This window comes from Silene latifolia, chromosome 7 (assembly GCF_048544455.1).
Source record: "Silene latifolia isolate original U9 population chromosome 7, ASM4854445v1, whole genome shotgun sequence".
Lineage (NCBI taxonomy): Eukaryota > Viridiplantae > Streptophyta > Magnoliopsida > Caryophyllales > Caryophyllaceae > Silene > Silene latifolia.
Window position 1 is genome coordinate 24296814 of NC_133532.1, and position 12235 is coordinate 24309048.

Consider the following 12235-nt stretch of genomic DNA (forward strand, 5'->3'; position numbering starts at 1 on the left):
TATAAAACGGGTATGGTAAATGAAAAAGTTAGTGGAAAATTAGGTGGACGAATAAGAAAAAGAAAGCGAAAATATGGGGAGCCCCACCTTTGCAGATGCTTTAAAGTCAATATCCATATACAAACCAAAATGTTTTGGATATCTAATGTTCGAATATCCAAAATAATCGGATCGGATGCGATATCCATATTTTGAAATTTACTTTAAATTAAGTTTAAAATATGATCATATTCTTCGTCTTATATGATGTGTTTTTTTAGTATTCTTACTCTAATGTTCTTGACATAAAATTTAAGTACCACTTACATATTTCTCTACTATTTATAACTTTAATTAAGTTTTTGTATTACATAAAACTGTATTTTCACGAAATTATATTAGAAAATTGTAGTTTCGGATCGGATGGATATCCAAATGTTTTAATTCTAATATCCATATCCAAACCAAAACAAAAGATTTTCGGAGCAGATACGGATAGGATATCAGATTGGTTTAGAAAATCGATTTTTTTGTTCAACCCTACTTACTCTTGTGACGTCACAAATTATGACGACATGAATGTGATCACTTTAAGATTAAAAAAATAAACATTAATAAAATGTTACCTAGTAAATAATAGCCACATTTTATCATTAAAATGGTCACTTGGTCCGTCACAATTTGTGAAGAAAAAAAGCTCGGCGCAAATGAGAATTTGCATACTTTTAGAGTGTTGATTTACGTGGTACGTATTTTACATTTTACTCATCGTGTACACTTTTTATCATATTGCCTACCTCATTTCCCATCTCAATTTTTCCAGTTCATGGATGATACGTCAAAAGTAGTACCTGAATTAATTCATCTTTTCAAATCTTATACCAAAATAACATTCTTTAAAATTCTATTTTTTTTCCAAACTCAATACCAAATCTCAAAAGGAAGGACAGTTTTACTCTTACTAATTCACCCATCCCCACTATTTCCCTCACAACATTAACCTTAAACTCTCACTTCGACCACAAACACCTGACTACCACCATTAGGGCAGAGTACGGATTGGGTATTTGATCCAAAGTGGCAAGTGCTAGTTCGGATCGGATATCCATATTAAAATTCCTGAAGTTAGATACCCAATATCCAAACCAAATGTTTCGGATATCCAATGTTCGGGTAACCAAAATAACTGGATCGGATGCGGATATCCATACTTTTGAATTTACTTTAAAATTAAGTTTGAAACACGATTATATTCATAGTCTTACATGATGATTTTTTTTAGTATTCTTATTCCAATGTTTTTGACATAAAATTTAAGTACCGTCTAGATATTTCTCTAATATTTTAAACATTAATTAAGTTGTTGTATCAAATAAAATTTTATTTTCTCAAAATTATACTAGAAAACTATAGTTTCGGATCCGATTGGATATCCAAATGTTTTACCAAACCAAAACCAAAGATTTCAGATCAGATATCCAAACCAAACTTAACTTTCGGATCGGATATCCAAACATTCGGATCGGATATCGAATCAGTTTGGATGATCGGATTTTTTGCTCGGCCCTAACCACCATCATCACAACGACCTACCTCATCTCTCTTACAACACCACTCTCGTTGCCACACTATCACCGCAACTCCGCAAGTGCCCTCCCATCGGCGGATCGTCCTAAAGAAATAAACCCTTACAACTAACTCACAACCTTGCAAAACTCAAATCAACAACACTGATGCGTGTCCAAAATATGATGTTTCACACTTTATTCTACGCGCATTTCAGAGCTCAAATGTGCAATTTATACCATTATTTCCCTATTTTCCTCTACTTTCGTGTTTTTGACTATTATTGCAGAAATATGAAGAATTGAGCGGAAATCGAGCCAAATCCATCCCTAAGTGATTAACATTGCATTTGACATGAAGTATTGACTCGAGGAATGAGCTTGGTGCGCGTTTCAAGGCCTAAAGATAGCAAAAGCATGGGTGCGTACGAGTTTTACAAGCGAAGAAGCACTTCACAATATTGCAGCCTGCTTCAGATGGCAATATCTCGAGTTCTAGAGCTGATAATCCAGTGATTCCAATTGGAGATGAAAGCTTATCCTCTTAGCTTTCCAACGCCGCATAGAACGCCTGATTTGACCAAGGAACGAAGAAATGGCAGCTGTTTTAAGATCGGTGCGCGCTGCAGAATTCGTCAGAATGCACTACTGTACAGCAATTTTGGTCGATCGACTGAGCAACATGGTCGATCGACCAGAGCACGAGATCAGAAGCTACTGTTCAGTATAGGTTGGTCGATCGACGGCGTAACATGGTCGATCGACCACTCCACGAGCTGATACGAGGATTAAAAGACCGAGATTTATCAAGCCCATGAGTTATTAGGTTTAGGAATAATAGCTGCGTACTTTTCCTATAAAATGCAGCATGAACATTCAGAAATTCATAAAGTCTTTACATTAAGTTTTACATACAGTTCTTTAGGAATAATTAGGGTTCGAGATTACTTTCGGTATTGAATATAATTCGCTTTGTTATTCGGCTTTGTTCTTTTCCTTCGCAATTCACACGGTACTCTCTGATTTTATTCTGTTACTTTACTTTCGTTCATAGTTATCGAATTGCTAGATCAGTTCCCAAGCCGATTTGCCATCTTTTGTTAATTGTTTATTTTATCGTATTAAGCATGAATTCCGTAGTTTTAATCCTTAATATTATTGTTGCCTTTAATTTCAGTATGAGTAGCTAATTTATTCGTGCTAGGATGTAGGGGAATTATAGTGTAGGCGGCGTAGAATAAACACGGACTGAATCGCATGTCAGTCGATCGACTGCTATGCTTGGTCGATCGACTGACCACGTGAGGTTTTCCTTTCGTTTTAATTGTTTTAATTCTTAATTCGACGAATCGAGTGCACACGACTAGTTGAATGTTTAGGATTTGACTGACCCATTAGATCGAGAGATAGGGACAGTTGTTAGATCACCAATTAAAATGACTAAACTATGCTGAGATCGAAAGATAGGTAAAGTTTAGATGATTAGTCACTTTTCAGGACGAGAGTCGTATTAGTGATATTAGGGACTTTTAGCGAGATCGAAAGATGCTATCTGTTAAGAGTGGACCGAGAGGACCTCTTTATTTCCCGCCTCATGTGCTTTGATTTAGACCTGTTTAGTATTTGCCGAAACTATAACGAACCGACCATCCTAGTACCTCTTTTATTCTTGATATTTCATTAATTTACTTTTCTTTTATTGTTATTAGCTATAGACCAAATCAATCAAACCCCCACACAACTGTTACCTTAGACCAGATTTAGACAATTGAAATTCCCTTCCTCCCTGTGGTTCGACTCGTGCTACCACTAGCTTCTGTTAGTTTAGCTCGGAATTATAAATATTATTTTTGATACTAAACGACGGTATCAAATTTTGGCGCCGTTGCCGGGGAGGTAGCGCTAGTTTTAGTTGTTTTCATTTTGGTCTGTCTTTAGCCTCAAGGGAAGACTGAGTACCTTGAGGCAGTTTTGATCTTCCTTTTTAGTGTTGTTTCGATAGGTCCTACAGGTCCTATTCGCAGTACTTCAGGAGGATTCACCATGTTCCGTCCTTGGGAGCAGCAGGTGGAATTTTGTGAGAGATGTGGTGCTGAGGGGCATGATTCTGCTATCTGCCGAGCAACTATGGACCAAGTTTATGCTTACAAGCAATATAAACAAGGTCATTATACGCCGCCACATCCGTACTATCATCAAGGCTTTCAAGAGCCTCCATATTCTTTTGCACCACCTCCAATCCCTCTTCCCTCTGACGAGATAGCGGATCTCAAAGCTATGATAGAAGAGATTTCGGCCAAAACTGCAGCATGGTTTAAATCGACTCACTCCCGAATGGCCGACCTTTCTTCTCTTCAACGCCTGGAGACCGTGCATGCTATACGCGGTTGTAATGGGTCAACCCCTGAAAAGCCTGCTATGGAAAGGGTAAGCCCGAATAAAGATGAATTGGGAAGAGAAGAGGCTGAACTCTCGGAGCAGAAGAATAGCGTTAGGAGTAGAATTGCTGCATTTGAAAGTCAATCGACCTCGCCTACTGCTGATATTGTTGATAAAGATGAGACCGGGCAAAAAGAGACTTTGAATGCCATAACATTGAGGAGCGGGTCTACTATTGTCGGGTCCACTATGGCGAAAGATGGGTCTGAAAAGAAGAAAAAAAAGACGATCGCCAGGCATTTGATCGATCGATCAAGTACCCGATCGATCGATCGAATCACGGGTTACAGGAGCTTCTGGAAGTGTACAGACCAGTCGATCGACTGAGGAGGTTGGTCGATCGACCAAGATCACTGCTGATAGTGAGGAATTTCGTCCTTTAATGCCAACTAATCTAAGAGACCACTTGTTCCGGGGTACCCTGATCCGAAAATATTGAAAGCAGACCGAGTCTTGATGGGTCGATCCCGCTCCAAGTTCGATCCGATGACGGTTAATGGCTCACATTTGAGACGGTCTGAAGGAGGGTCGAGCTGCAACAAAGAGAAGGTGACGGACTTCCAGCCAAAGTCCAAGGATGCCGGCACGCGTGATTTAGAGGAGAGGGCTAAGGTTCTTCTTACAGCCCCTTACCCGGAGAGGTTAGTGCCGACCAAAGAACAGGTATCTTTCAATAAGTTTGAGAAAGTTATCCGTAGTCTGAATGTGCAAGTCCCCTTCCTTGAGCTAGTTAACCAAGTACCCGCTTACACCAAATTTATGAAACAGCTGTTGTCTAAAAAGCGGTCACTTGAAACAGTGCACACTGTCGCACTTACTGAGGAGTCTTGCTCCTATCTGTCTCACACTGCGCCCCTTAAGTTAAAAGACCCAGGCAGTTTCTCTGTTCCTTGCAACATAGGTACCTTCTCAATTGAGAGGGCATTGTGTGACCTAGGAGCCAGTATAAGTATCATGCCCTTGAGTCTAGCTAGGAAATTGAAATTGACTAGGTTTACGATTACTAGCATGACAATGATGAGATGGTCGATCGTTCTGCGGTCCGGCCAATAGGAGTCTAGAGGACATTCTGTCCAAATAGGGAAGTTTTTCTTCCTGTTGACTTCGTTGTACTTGATATACCCGAGGATGCTCATATTCCTATTATTTTGGGTAGACCATTTCGCACACTTCGGTGCGATTATAGATGTAGGCTCGGGGACGTTGACCTTTAAAGTAGGGAAACAGTCCATCATTTTTACTCAGCCTGCTAAGAAGAAAGACCCCATGTGGCCGGTTACTTGTAATACGGTTTCGAAAAAGAAATCGTACTTTGTGCTTCCCTGAATTAACTGTCTCTATTTCTACTCTGTTGTAACACCTCCGCCCCGGATTGGGAGCAAATTGGAGGAAGATTTTCTGCATTTCGATATTCAGCAGGATTTGGTTTGGGAAGGATGAGTCGCAAGTTGCTCGATCGCAAAGAAGCCAGTCATTTCGAGGGGTGGTCTTGGTTGCCTAAGCTATGGGACTGATGAGGAAGTCGATGAAGAGCCAGTCAAAGTGAGATGGTCTGATTTGGACTCCAACGATTCCCAAGAGGTCATTGATTGGGGAGATATGGAAGATGTTGATCCGTTGAGCTATACGGACATGGAGGCTAAGAAGAGTGCAGCTGAGAAGATGAGCACTGCTGAGGCTACCTCATGTAGCCAGAAGCCGACGAAGTGGGCCATACCGTGGTCCTTCTTGATCAACTATTAGTTGATCAAGTTCGTTATAAACTTCATTTTATTGCTTTCGAACTATTTTATTTTCATTTTTATTGCTTTTGTGTGCGCGGAAACTCCGCTTTTATTTTATTTGCTTAGGATTTTTAAGTACTCTAGTCTTTGTTCTGGGTTTTGCGCAATTTTGGGCGCGTATTATTGTGCACTTGCAGGTATTTAGAGCTTGTCAGCTCAAATCATTGAGCTATTACGAAGAAATAAGACGCTGCAGCAGTGTTTTCAGTCGATCGACTGGCATATATGGTCGATCGACTGATCTGCAGGTCTCCAGAGCCACTGTTCACGATCACCTGGTCGATCGACTGGGTTAAGTGGCCGATCGACCACTGCTGCTGCTGTATTCGTTCACGACCTCTCCCCTGCTGTGTTTGGTCGATATGCGGACCTAAGGTTCTTATTGGTAGCACTGCTGGCTACTGAAACCTCCTAGCTCACGCTGGTTTGGGGAGGTTTCCTTTGCTGCGCTTAAAGTCTTGTGAGTTCCCAAGTCTTTACCTTTATGTCTTTGTTTTTATTTCTTTTCTCGCAAATTCCCATTTCTCTTTTCTTCATTATATGATTTTGCACAATGGGGACATTGTGCGACTTGGTTTGGGGAAGGGTTTTGCGTCGCATATCATTGTTTTGCATTCACGTTTACTTTTGTTTTGCATTGTTTATTTCATTTCATATATATACAAAATTCAAAAAAAAAAAATTTGAAAAATTTCAAAAAATTCCATAAAATGCACGTTTATTTTAGCATTTAGGTCGAGTCGGAACGATAGTATTTCAAGGATGATATTGCTTTTTGCACCTGTTTTGCCTGAGCCTTGCTTGACTTACATGTTATTAGTAGAATCGTAAAATGCTTATCTACGAGTTTTCGTTACATTCTTGCTGAACTTGAGACTTGACTTGGATTTTTGGCAAGCTACATCATATTTCTGAGTTTTAGAGCCTATAACTGGTGACATTCATGACCGGTTTATTTAGGAATGTGAGTAGTACTCCTTATGAGACATGTTTCCTTAATTTGCATAATTATGAACTTGATCTACTTAATACCTGTATGCATTTGGTCTGTGGTTTGTTGACACATGTGGTAGAGGTCCCCTTTTCTCATTTTACCCATGAACCCCTCATAGCCAAAAATAGCCTTTTTGTCCCTTAACTACATCCTATATTTAGCCTGCCTTTGTCAAGCTAGTAGTATTAGTTTTGGGAATGTGTTTATTTGCGGTTTGGTTATATGCTCATTTCGAGATGTTGGGTGAAATGGTGGAAGGAAAGAAAAGAAAGAAAAGAATAGAATTGAAAAGAAAAAAAAAAGGAAGAAAAATGACTCGAAAAAGAAGAGAAAAAAAAAAAAGAGACGAGTGCTGTAAAATCCGGTCGGTCGACTGACCATATTGGTCGATCGACTGCATCCCGAGAGAAAGAAAAGTTCGAAAAAATCACATGTTGCAATTGTTATGATTTGGTGATTTCCACTCCCATATTATCATTTGTATTCTTTGGGGAGTCAAATTTTGTGGAGATTGTGAGTTTTGTGCCTTGAATTGGCACCGTATTGTATCATTTACATTAAGCTTGAAGTTGGGATTCGTTTATGGTTTGGATTGTAGTACTAGCTTGGCTTATTACTCCTCATATCCAAATTCATCTTAGCCCCTTCTTACCCTGTACCTCACATATCCATATATATACCTCGGCATGTGTCATGGTCATTTGTTGGTTGGAATGCATATGTACGGTCATAGAGATCATTTTCATATTTTATTGCTGGCATGTCTTCATAGGTCGTAGTTAGGTGAGAGTCTTTACAAAATAAATTCTTTCTATCCTCTTATATATTCACCTTGTTCTTATTTGAGTGATTTGAGCGACCCGTGAGAGTCCAATTTGATAAGTCTCTATGGTTGACGGTTCAGCAGTTTTTAACGGCTTCATAATTCGTTTTGCATGATTCACATTGCTAATTGATTGTTGGTTATGCATTAAATTGGTTTAGGCTTTACATATTGCAATTCGCTCTGAGACTGAACTCGTTCCATTAGGTTTTAGGATCGAGTCTAGTTCTTGCTTGGGGACAAGCAAGGTTTGGTTTGGGGAGATTTGATGCGTGTCCAAAATATGATGTTTCACACTTTATTCTACGCGCATTTCAGAGCTCAAATGTGCAATTTATACCATTATTTCCCTATTTTCCTCTACTTTCGTGTTTTTGACTATTATTGCAGAAATATGAAGAATTGAGCGGAAATCGAGCCAAATCCATCCCTAAGTGATTAACATTGCATTTGACATGAAGTATTGACTCGAGGAATGAGCTTGGTGCGCGTTTCAAGGCCTAAAGATAGCAAAAGCATGGGTGCGTACGAGTTTTACAAGCGAAGAAGCACTTCACAATATTGCAGCCTGCTTCAGATGGCAATATCTCGAGTTCTAGAGCTGATAATCCAGTGATTCCAATTGGAGATGAAAGCTTATCCTCTTAGCTTTCCAACGCCGCATAGAACGCCTGATTTGACCAAGGAACGAAGAAATGGCAGCTGTTTTAAGATCGGTGCGCGCTGCAGAATTCGTCGAATGCACTCTTTGTCTGACAATTTTGGTCGATCGATCGAGCAACATGGTCGATCGACCGAGCACGAGATCAGAAGCTACTGTTCAGTATAGGTTGGTCGATCGACGGCGTAACATGGTCGATCGACCACTCCACGAGCTGATACGAGGATTAAAAGACCGAGATTTATCAAGCCCATGAGTTATTAGGTTTAGGAATAATAGCTGCTTACTTTTCCTATAAAATGCAAAGCATGAACATTCAGAAATTCATAAAGTCTTTACATTAAGTTTTACATACAGTTCTTTAGGAATAATTAGGGTTCGAGATTACTTTCGGTATTGAATATAATTCGCTTTGTTATTCGGCTTTGTTCTTTTCCTTCGCAATTCACACGGTACTCTCTGATTTTATTCTGTTACTTTACTTTCGTTCATAGTTATCGAATTGCTAGATCAGTTCCCAAGCCGATTTGCCATCTTTTGTTAATTGTTTATTTTATCGTATTAAGCATGAATTCCGTAGTTTTAATCCTTAATATTATTGTTGCCTTTAATTTCAGTATGAGTAGCTAATTTATTCGTGCTAGGATGTAGGGGAATTATAGTGTAGGCGGCGTAGAATAAACACGGACTGAATCGCATGTCAGTCGATCGACTGCTATGCTTGGTCGATCGACTGACCACGTGAGGTTTTCCTTTCGTTTTAATTGTTTTAATTCTTAATTCGACGAATCGAGTGCACACGACTAGTTGAATGTTTAGGATTTGACTGACCCATTAGATCGAGAGATAGGGACAGTTGTTAGATCACCAATTAAAATGACTAAACTATGCTGAGATCGAAAGATAGGTAAAGTTTAGATGATTAGTCACTTTTCAGGACGAGAGTCGTATTAGTGATATTAGGGACTTTTAGCGAGATCGAAAGATGCTATCTGTTAAGAGTGGACCGAGAGGACCTCTTTATTTCCCGCCTCATGTGCTTTGATTTAGACCTGTTTAGTATGCTGCCGCCGAAACTATAACGAACCGACCATCCTAGTACCTCTTTTATTCTTGATATTTCATTAATTTACTTTTCTTTTATTGTTATTAGCTATAGACCAAATCAATCAAACCCCCACACAACTGTTACCTTAGACCAGATTTAGACAATTGAAATTCCCTTCCTCCCTGTGGTTCGACTCGTGCTACCACTAGCTTCTGTTAGTTTAGCTCGGAATTATAAATATTATTTTTGATACTAAACGACGGTATCAAACACCCACATACTGTAATACTACGGTTTTACGAGTCTTTGGGTACTCTATCGAGTGGGGCTTACTCTGTCGAGTAAGTATGTTTTGTATACGTATCAGTAGTCTGCATGTGGGGTACTCGATCGAGTAGCCTTGGCACTCGATCGAGTAAGGGGCACTCGATCGAGTAAGTGTGTTTTACGGGTGAATTTGACGGGTTTTGTTAATAATGCGGGATTAGTATATACCGAACCTCCGTCATCTTTCCTTAATCTCTTTTATCATTCTAAAAACCCCTCTTGAGAAGAAATAAAGTTACGTAAGTGTGTTCCTCGCATTGTTAACAAATCCCCAAGGCTAGGAGTGTCGGATCATCTTGTTCTTTACGCCGTTGTGATCTTTGCGTTGAGGGTAAGCTTTTTATATAGTTTTTATAATGTTTTGTTAAAGTGGGTTGAAACCCTAATTGGGTAATTTTGGGGGTTTGGGGAGTATTGTTGATGTTAGATTGTGATTGTATGATTGTATGTTTGATAGGAAGTAATTTTAGTGAAGGGCGATGTGGATTAGCTGAGTGTGACCGTCTGTGGTGATTGTTGTTCCAGGTAGGGTTTCTCTACTCAGTATTAATTACATGATTTGTGGTGATTGTGCTGTAGTTATGATTGTTGATTGATTCAAACGGTTGCGATTTCATATTGTTGATTATTTCAGACGGTTGTTGATGTTGTATTGTGGTTGCTGTTTAACTGTCTGTGTTCTTCGGGGTGCGTCCCTGGCTGAGTGGAGTCACTTGCGGGAATTGCTTCACGCCCTTGATTCGCCTCTTGTGGAACCCGCCACATGAGGGATATGCACATTAAGGAACATGGGTTTATCGCTCGATGAGATGAGCGGTGTTTCGTGGGAACGACTGCGGTCCCCCACTGGCGATGTGGAGTATCTGTTGCGATGGGTACTCTGGAAGGGCTACACACTTTAGTGTGTAGTCAGTTGTGAGGTGATTGGAGATGGAGATTGGGATTGTGTGTGAGTGATGAGTAAGATGTAGGTAGGGTCAAGTCTCTTATCATTAACAATAATTTTAACCCAATTTAGTGGTATAAATCGGGGTCGAACCACGAGGATGGAGGGGTTTCTACTTAGCTTAATTAGGAGTCTAATCTAGTCAAAAATTAAAGGAAATGAGTTGATTTGAACTACTAGATGTAACTAAGCAAACAATTGAGAGGAAATGTATACGATTGATTAAAGGCTAGGGCTTTCGGGTTCATCTAAATGGTTTAAGGGCAAACAAGATGATTCAAGGAGTCTAGTTGTAACTAAGCAAACAATTACCTGTCATAATCTGCTCACCATCCCCGAATGGATCACCGCAGGTTTTACAAAACAACAACAACGGGGTCAGTACCGTTCAATCAAGATAAGACAAACAAACAATGTAACCGGCTGATCATCCTCCATCCCCGGTCTCCCGATCTCACACAGTAACCGACTACACACCGAAGTGTGTAGCCCTGCCAGATTACCCATCGCAACAGGTAATTCTCGCCGCCAGTGGGTGACCGCAGCCCATCCCCACCAAGTTCAGCTCATCAACGAGCGACTAACAATCCCTGTCCCTTAATGTGCACACCCCCTCTCGTGACGGGTTCCACGGAGGGCGAACTAGGGTGTGAAGCCACTCCCGCAAGTGACTCCACCACAATCACACAACACCATAGCATCACAGCTGTCACAACACCACAACCGTCACAACACAACCACATCACCACCGCCAACACAACACCCATACTCCGATGATCAACAGATAACAACAATTACAACACAAGCATAGTCTTAAATCAATTAACAGTAATTGAGTAGGGAAACCCTACCTTTTCGCAATCCGCTATGCTGCAATCAATCATACAATATGTATAGCAAATACCACATCGTTACCTACAACAATGATAATCAACAATCACATAACGCAAACACTATACGCAAAACCCCATTTCCCCCAAATTCATAATTAAAGTCAAACCCTAAAAATAATCATCAACAAACATGGGGATAAAGACTTACCGACGGAGGAATAAAGGATCGAATGCGATTGCTACGATTATCCACACACACAGAGGAGAGATTCGGAGTGATTAGAGCGTCGTACGATGATTAGGTTTTGTAAATTATGTTTAGGAAACTGCTTAACGAAATATATATCGTTCTAATTACTTCCGAATCAAACCATTTGAAATATTACTCGCGGGCCAGGATACTCGGTCGAGTATAGAGTATACTCGGTCGAGTATCCTCTACTCGGTCGAGTATTCATCATACTCGGCCGAGTATTCCTCGGCAGAAGCTAAACAGAACATACACTTAGCACTACTCGCCGAGTAGGCTCTACTCGGTCAAGTACTTAGCTTAATAAAATCCGTAGTATTACAGTACTACTTTAGTAGATATGATTTATATTATATAAAAAATAGTTTTCATTTCAATAGATATATATCAATGAGTTTATAAGGAATTGTTTCGAGCATTGTTCTCCAAACTCTGTTGTCTTTGAGCATTGTTTTATGACTCCTGCACGTTTCCTTCAGTTGGCGGATGCTCTTTACAGCTCTCATTTATGCCTCCCTTACTTAAGTCAAGCTGGTCTTCTGCCCCGATCAAACTATTCTACGGCAGGTATTGATTGCTCGGTCAC